Consider the following 7,327-nt stretch of genomic DNA (forward strand, 5'->3'; position numbering starts at 1 on the left):
GAACTCGTTTTCTGGAACTACCTTGCCTTGGGAAATAGGTATGCATGAATATACCCAAAAATGCATCCTTACCATTTTAAATTCGGCATAAGAACCATTGGTATAGAGTGGATAGCTTCTTAATGAAAATAATTCGGCAGCATCAATTATTACAAAATTATATTGTATAAAATAAAAAATATTATGTACATTTTTAAATTAACATATGTTAGTACTTTTCATATAAGTTATTTTTTTTCATCTCCATGCAACCTAGGGGTGAGGACAAGAGCGGATCTATGGTAGTGGGGGTGGATTTTCAGAAATCCACATTCACTATAGTAAGGCTTATAATTATATAAGAAAAATTATTAAAACATATAAATATTAACAAGGAGAAATCATAAGTAAACCAAGAGATGGTTCAGTGGTAGAAAAGAAATCCCTTAGCAGCGGGTCTTTAGAGTAAGTGAACTTTCTTGTGAAGATGCTTATTTTTGTGAGCACACCATGGGAATTTTTTTAAAAAAATTATTTCTCATTTGATGTTTGATATTTATATTGAAATTCGACTAATTTAATCACGCTCATCCGAAGGCACCCCTCTCTATCAATAATTTTTCTATACTTAAAGTTCGAATTTGAAACCTTTAATTAAGAAAGAAGCGACTCCTTTACCGGACCACATCCTTTGATTGATCAATATAGAAAAGAATATAAAAATACAGCATGTGTTAATACAGAGAGTATTATTATAAACTCATGAGTTAAAAATATTATGCAGTATTAGTCATACCTTTTTCGTAACTTTATATATCAGATTAGCCGACGAAAATATAAATACAAAAAGATAATTAATATCACGAGTAAACATTGATGTTTTTTATTAAAGAAGCCATCAAAGGCTTCTCCAATAAAAAGGAAAAAAAAAAACTCACTCAAGACAAGATATCTTACGTTGGATGTTCGAATAATATCCTGCCGCAATTTCCATGACCATGATATTAAATAAATTTTAATTTGTACTAATATTACTTTATTATTTTTTAATTATAAATATCTGCTAGTTCAATCAAATACCCTTTGTTTTTATTAAATATTTATGAATGATTTATTCATAAAATTAATTTTATTAATTATATTTTAAAAATATATAATTAATTATAATATTTTATATAATCATTTGATGATAGAAATAAATAAGAAAAGAATAAAAAATAAATAAATTTTTCTTAATTTTATAAATTTAACAAGTTAAAATATTCATTTTTGACAAGATTGACTAAATAAAATACTAAAACAGAGAGAGTATATTGTAATTATATTATTCCTCAGTTTATTTTTATTTGTCCATTATATATATATATATATAAAAGAAGATATTAAACAATATTTGATAACGCCATCTTAGGCTATGAACTGGTAAAAGGTTATGGAAGGAAAGGGTGTCTCCTAGATGTCTACTAAAAATTGGTATTCAAAAAGTTTATGACTCGAGTGGTCATTTATTGACAAAATCCTCAAAACTTTGAATTTCTCAATTCTTTTTGTACCCTAGATCATGCAATGTATTAGCATACTGTTCTACTTTTTGATAATTAATGGTGCCCCAACGCCTCCATTTCCTGCAACAAGAGGTCTGAGGCAGGAGATCCTGTATCCTCCTACCTCTGGTTATGTTGGAAAACAAAAGATTTAAGCTTCATTGTCAATCAATAGTAGAAAGAAGGAGAAGAAGAATGATGAAACAAGAAGAACAAATGAAATAGCAGTAGAGCTTTCAAAGTGTTTGTTTCTCCATATGTTGTCCACAACATGACACCTGGAAGACATCCAACCATTCTAATATGGTTTTGATGGATGAAATGTCAGTCGTTGGATCAATATATTTTATTAATAATAGAGCCACGTGAGTGGCGCAAACATTCATCATAGAAGGAATAAAAATTGTTAGTTAGTTAAGGAATTTTGTATAGGATTGGGACAAGTGTACAGTTGAAAGTATTTTGTTTGTATTTATTTTTCATTTATTCTGCAAAAATACTTGTATAAAGAGTAGATACATTATCAAATAAAAATTAATCAGAAAATTTTCACAAAGCTTCTTCTACTTTCTTTCATGGTATCAGAGAAGTGAGCTCGATCCATCAATTTCATAATCAAAATCAGGTTTTTCACTCCAACATGGCAGGTGAAACTACTCAGCTACGTTCCTCAAGCGACACAATTGTTGCTGCTACTGTTGTTGGAGCAGTTGTTGATACCAGTGATCCTTATTATCTTCATTCTTCTGATTCACTAAGAATGAACCTGATCAGTACAGTGTTTGATGGAAGGGGATTTCCAGGATGGAGAAGATCCATTCTCATAGCATTGTCAGCTAAGAGAAAGCTTGGCTTTATTAATGGTACCTGCAAGATAGCAGATCTGAACTCCTTAGATTTCCCTCTGTGGAGCTGCTGTACTGACATGGTTATTTCTTGGCTCTTAAATGCTTTGTCGAAGGATATTTGGGACATTGTTATCTACTCCACCACTGCTAAAGAGCTTTGGGAAAGCCTTGAGCAATGATATGGTAAGGGTGCAAAGCTTTTTCACCTTCAAAAGGAATTAAGCACATTATTACAAGGGAACACTGATATCTCAGGATATTTCACAAAAATGAAAAGGATTTGGGATGAATTAGACTCTCTCAATGCTGATATTGTGTGCTTTTGTGTTTGCACTTGTGAGGGGAAATCAAAATTAGCTAAATCTTTACAGGATCAGAGGTTGATTCAGTTTTTTATGGGACTCAATGACATCTATGCACAAGCAAGGGGAAATATACTAATGATGAAGCCCTTACCAGGCATGGATATTGTATATTCCCTCTTATTACAAGATGAAAATTAGAGAGAGATTTATGTGAATGCATAGATCTTTTTAGATTCATCTTCTTTCATGACAACAGGACAAAGAAAACAACATGTTAAGGGAGGAAATCAAATTTTCAGGAGTGGAAATAGAAATCAGATTCTCAGGAATGCAAGTGGAAATCAGAAACCTGTGTTTTATCCAAAAAAAATTTGGACCTAGTCCACTAAGGGTTGGTAACACTAAACAAAAATTCAAAGGAAGAAGAGCTAAATATAATCCAAATGTTACTTGTAGTTATTGTTTCAAGCAAGGACATGTGATGGATGATTATTTTAAATTAATTGGGTTCCTTGATGATTTTGAGTTCACCAAAGAAAAAAATGCTTTGGTAAAAGGGAATGTAGCATTAACAAGGAAAAATACTCATGAATTTGGGGATGGATATATGAGAGAAGGGGAAAACAATTCATATCAATTTTCCAAAGAAGGATGCAACAGTTCATTTCCACACTTCAGCAAAGAACAGAGGGAAGAAATTGCAGAAATGGTTAAGGATCTACACATGTCACAATTAGTCCCAAATGCAGAAATCAGTGCTACTATTCTTAAATAATCAGGCACATGTTTTTCAGTTTTTAACTCTACAACTTGGATAATTGACTGCAGAGCATCAGAACACATGTGTTTTGATGTTTCATTTTTCTCTTCCATGACCCCTCTTCAATTTCCCTTGAACATTAGTTTACCTAATTCTTTTAAGGTAATTGTCACTCACATAGGTAATATCCCTATTCTACCTAATCTCACTCTCACTAATGTGCTCTATGTTCCCATATTTAAATACAATCCTCTCTCAGTGCATAAACTTATTGATCAAAATCAAATGTAATGTATTATTCACTTCTAGTCAATGTCTCTTGCAGGACCTTTCACTGAAGAAGGTGGTAGCTTTTGGTGAGCTTAGTGAAGGAATTTATCTTTTACAGTCTGTTGTTTCTAAGTCTAGCTTAAATGAGTTTGTTTCTATTCCTATTTCTTTTCCAGTTGTAGCAAATGTTGTTTCAGATGTACGTATATGGCATGCCAGACTTGGGCATTTGCCTATATCAACAATGAAGCATTTCAATTTCATAAAATTGCCATCTGATTCTGATTTTATATGTCATATCTGTCCTCAAGCCAAACAAACTAAATCCTATTTTCCTATCAGTGCTATAAAATCTAAATGAGTTTTTGATTTAATTCACATTAATACTTGGGGCCCCTATGAAAATGCTACTTACAATGGGTACAAATACTTCCTTACTATAGTAGATGACTATAGTAGAAGAACTTGGACCTATTTTTTGAGTACTAAAACAATGCATTTCCTGTCTTAAAAACCTTTATGTCAATGGTTGAAAGACAGTTTAATAAGAAGGTTAAGTGCATCAGATTTGATAATGCACTGGAACTTGGAAAAGGAACTTATGAGGCTGCTTTCTTAAGAGAACATGGCATTTCACATCAGCAAAGTTGTGTGGCCACCCCACAACAAAATGGAGTGGTAGAAAGGAAACATAGATATCTTTTCGAAATGGCTAGGGGTTTATTTTTCCAATCTCCTGTTCCTATATCATATTGGGGTAAGTGTGTACTCACAGCCACCCATCTAATCAACATCTTTCCTTCTAAAGTTTTGAAAGAAAAGTCACCCTATGAGATACTTTTCAATCGGTTACCTGATTATTCATCTTTAAAAATCTTTGATTGTCTATGTTATTTCTCAGCCTTGTCTCAAGGAAGAGGTAAATTTGATCCTAGGACCACCAAATATGTACTATTAGGATATCCTCAAGGTCAAAAGGGATATAAAGTCATGAATTTCAAAACTAGAAGAGTTTTGTCTCTAAAACTGTTACTTTTCATGAAAGAAATTTTCCTTTTGCTAAAGTTTCTACTTCACCTTCTCAAACTTTTTCACCTCCTATTCCTCCTTTGGATACATTTTCAAATTTCCCTCAAATTATCCCAACTCCACAATATTCTCCTCCACATTCACAAACCCCTCAACAAGACATTGATATTAATCCTCCAGAACCAACAAACTATCTTTTTCCTGCCTCTCCACCAGAACCTTCTTCTTCAACTGTTGTCCCTCCTAAAAGATCAAGTAGAATTTCCCAAAAACCTGGGTACCTTCATGATTTTATTTGTAATAGTATTTATCTCACAAACCTCACTGATTCTTGTTTTGCCATACCTTCATCTACTGATGTTTTCTCTTTCAATACCTTATCTAGACTTAATCAACATTTCTTACTCACTATCAATTCTTGAACCCACTTGCTATTCACAAACTGCAACTAACCCTGAGTGGCAGGCTACAATGGATGCAGAAATTGTAGCCTTGTAATTGAATGACACTTGGGATGTGGTTGATTTACCTACAGGAAAGAAAGTTTTACCTTGTAAATGGGTTTATAAGATAAATCTTTTCTCAGATGGTTCAATAGAAATATATAAGGCAAGATTGTGAGGGGGGATATTCAAAGGGAGGGTATTGATTACAGTAAAACTTTCTCCCCGGTTGTTAAAATGACAACCATAAGGTGTCTTTTAGCTATTGCAACAAGAAAAATTGGGAAGTTTCACAATTGGATATAAATAATGCATTTTTAGAGGAAGAAGTTTTCATGAAATTCCCCCCGGTCTCATTTCTAGTTCACCAAATTAGGTTTATTTACTCAAAAAATCTCTATATGGACTAAAACAGGCCTCTCATCAATGGTATTCTAGGTTGGCTGGTGCTCTTGCTTTTAAGGGATACACTACTTCTTTAAATGATTACTCATTATTTTACAAAGTCTCAGTGGATCTGATTTCTATTCTAGCTGTATATGTCGATGACATCTTGTTGACAGGGGATGATCTTACTGAGATTGCAACTATTAAATTATTCTTAAATTCTGAATTCAGAGTAAAAAATTTGGGTGATATTCATTACTTCCTAGGCATGGAAGTCATTCGAGAACATCAAGGATTTATCATTAGTCAACGAAAATTTGCTCTCGACTTACTCAATGAGTTTGATTGTTCAGAAATTCCTAAGGTCACTTCACCTCTGGACCCATCTATTAAATTACAAGTATATGCCGATACACCTATTTCTGATCCTACAGTATTCAAACATCTAGAGGGTAAGATGAATTACCTGACTCATACTCGGACAGATCTAGCCTTTTCGGTGTTGAAGCTCAGTCAGTTCATGTAGAGGCCATGTCATTCCCATTTTTATGCTGCACTTTAGGTGTTGAAATATCTCAAATTGGATCTTGGGCAACGCATTCGCTTATCTTCTGATCCTTCCTTGTTACTTTTGGCTTTTTGTGATGCCGATTGGGGGTCCTGCAAGGACACTCACTGCTCAATTGGCGGCTTCTTCAGTGGATCCCCCATCTCCTAGAAATCGAAGAACTTTCTCCTCCGCTGAAGCCAAATATCTATCCGTGAGAACAGTCCAATACCCCGAAAAAATTTTCGTTGAAATTTTGTGCGTAAACGTGTTGGGTTCTATCTTCTAGAAAGAATTATAAATTTTTCGTGTGGAATGTCTTAGATTATGACCCACCATTGCGTAGAGTATCGAATAATATTTCCAATGATATGTGGATCATCCAAAACGGACACCCGAGCGACGAGTTATGAACATTCCGATTGAACCGTGAATAGTAGTAAACAGTAAAACGTGCAGGAAAAAGTACTGAGGCCTGACATATTTTTAATCCAACTTTAAATGATTATAATTCCTTGTACATAATAATCTGGGTGATCTACTATATATCAACGGAAAGCTCTGTGAATCCTGTTTCCAGTGAAATTGGTTTCATCCAATTTGTCTATCGTAGCAAAAAGTTATGGTCGATCTACTTCAGCCTATCAAAAGTGAATTTTTGGGTCAACTTCAAACAATCATAACTCCTCGTACACAATGAGCTAGGTGAGATACTAAATATCAACGGAAAGATATGAGAGTCCTCTTTCTAATAAAATTAGTTTCATCCAATTTGGATATTGGAGTAAAACGTTATGGTTGATCTACTTCAGACTATCAAAACAGTCCACCAAAGGACAGATTCGAGAATTATTTAATTTTTAGGGGCGTTTTGATCATTTTCTCTCACTCAAAATCCATCCAAACCCTATATTAAAGCCTATTAGAAGCATTATATGTTATATTTCATCAAATTCCCTCAAAAATAAAACCCTAAGCTCCTACATCCAACTTCAAGAACCTCCAAAGTTCACCATTAATTCCGCAAATTTATTCAAGATTCCAAGTTCCTAGTTCAAGAACTTCAAGAACCTCTAAAGTTCACCATTAATTCTGCAAATTTATTCAAGATTGAAAGTTCCTAGTTCAAGAACTCCAAGAACCATTATTCAAAGGCACGATCAACATCTCAAAAACGAGTATCGATCTAAAGTTCATCATTCAAGGTATATGGGG

The sequence above is a fragment of the Capsicum annuum genome, chromosome 7 (assembly GCF_002878395.1).
Source record: "Capsicum annuum cultivar UCD-10X-F1 chromosome 7, UCD10Xv1.1, whole genome shotgun sequence".
Classification (NCBI taxonomy): domain Eukaryota; kingdom Viridiplantae; phylum Streptophyta; class Magnoliopsida; order Solanales; family Solanaceae; genus Capsicum; species Capsicum annuum.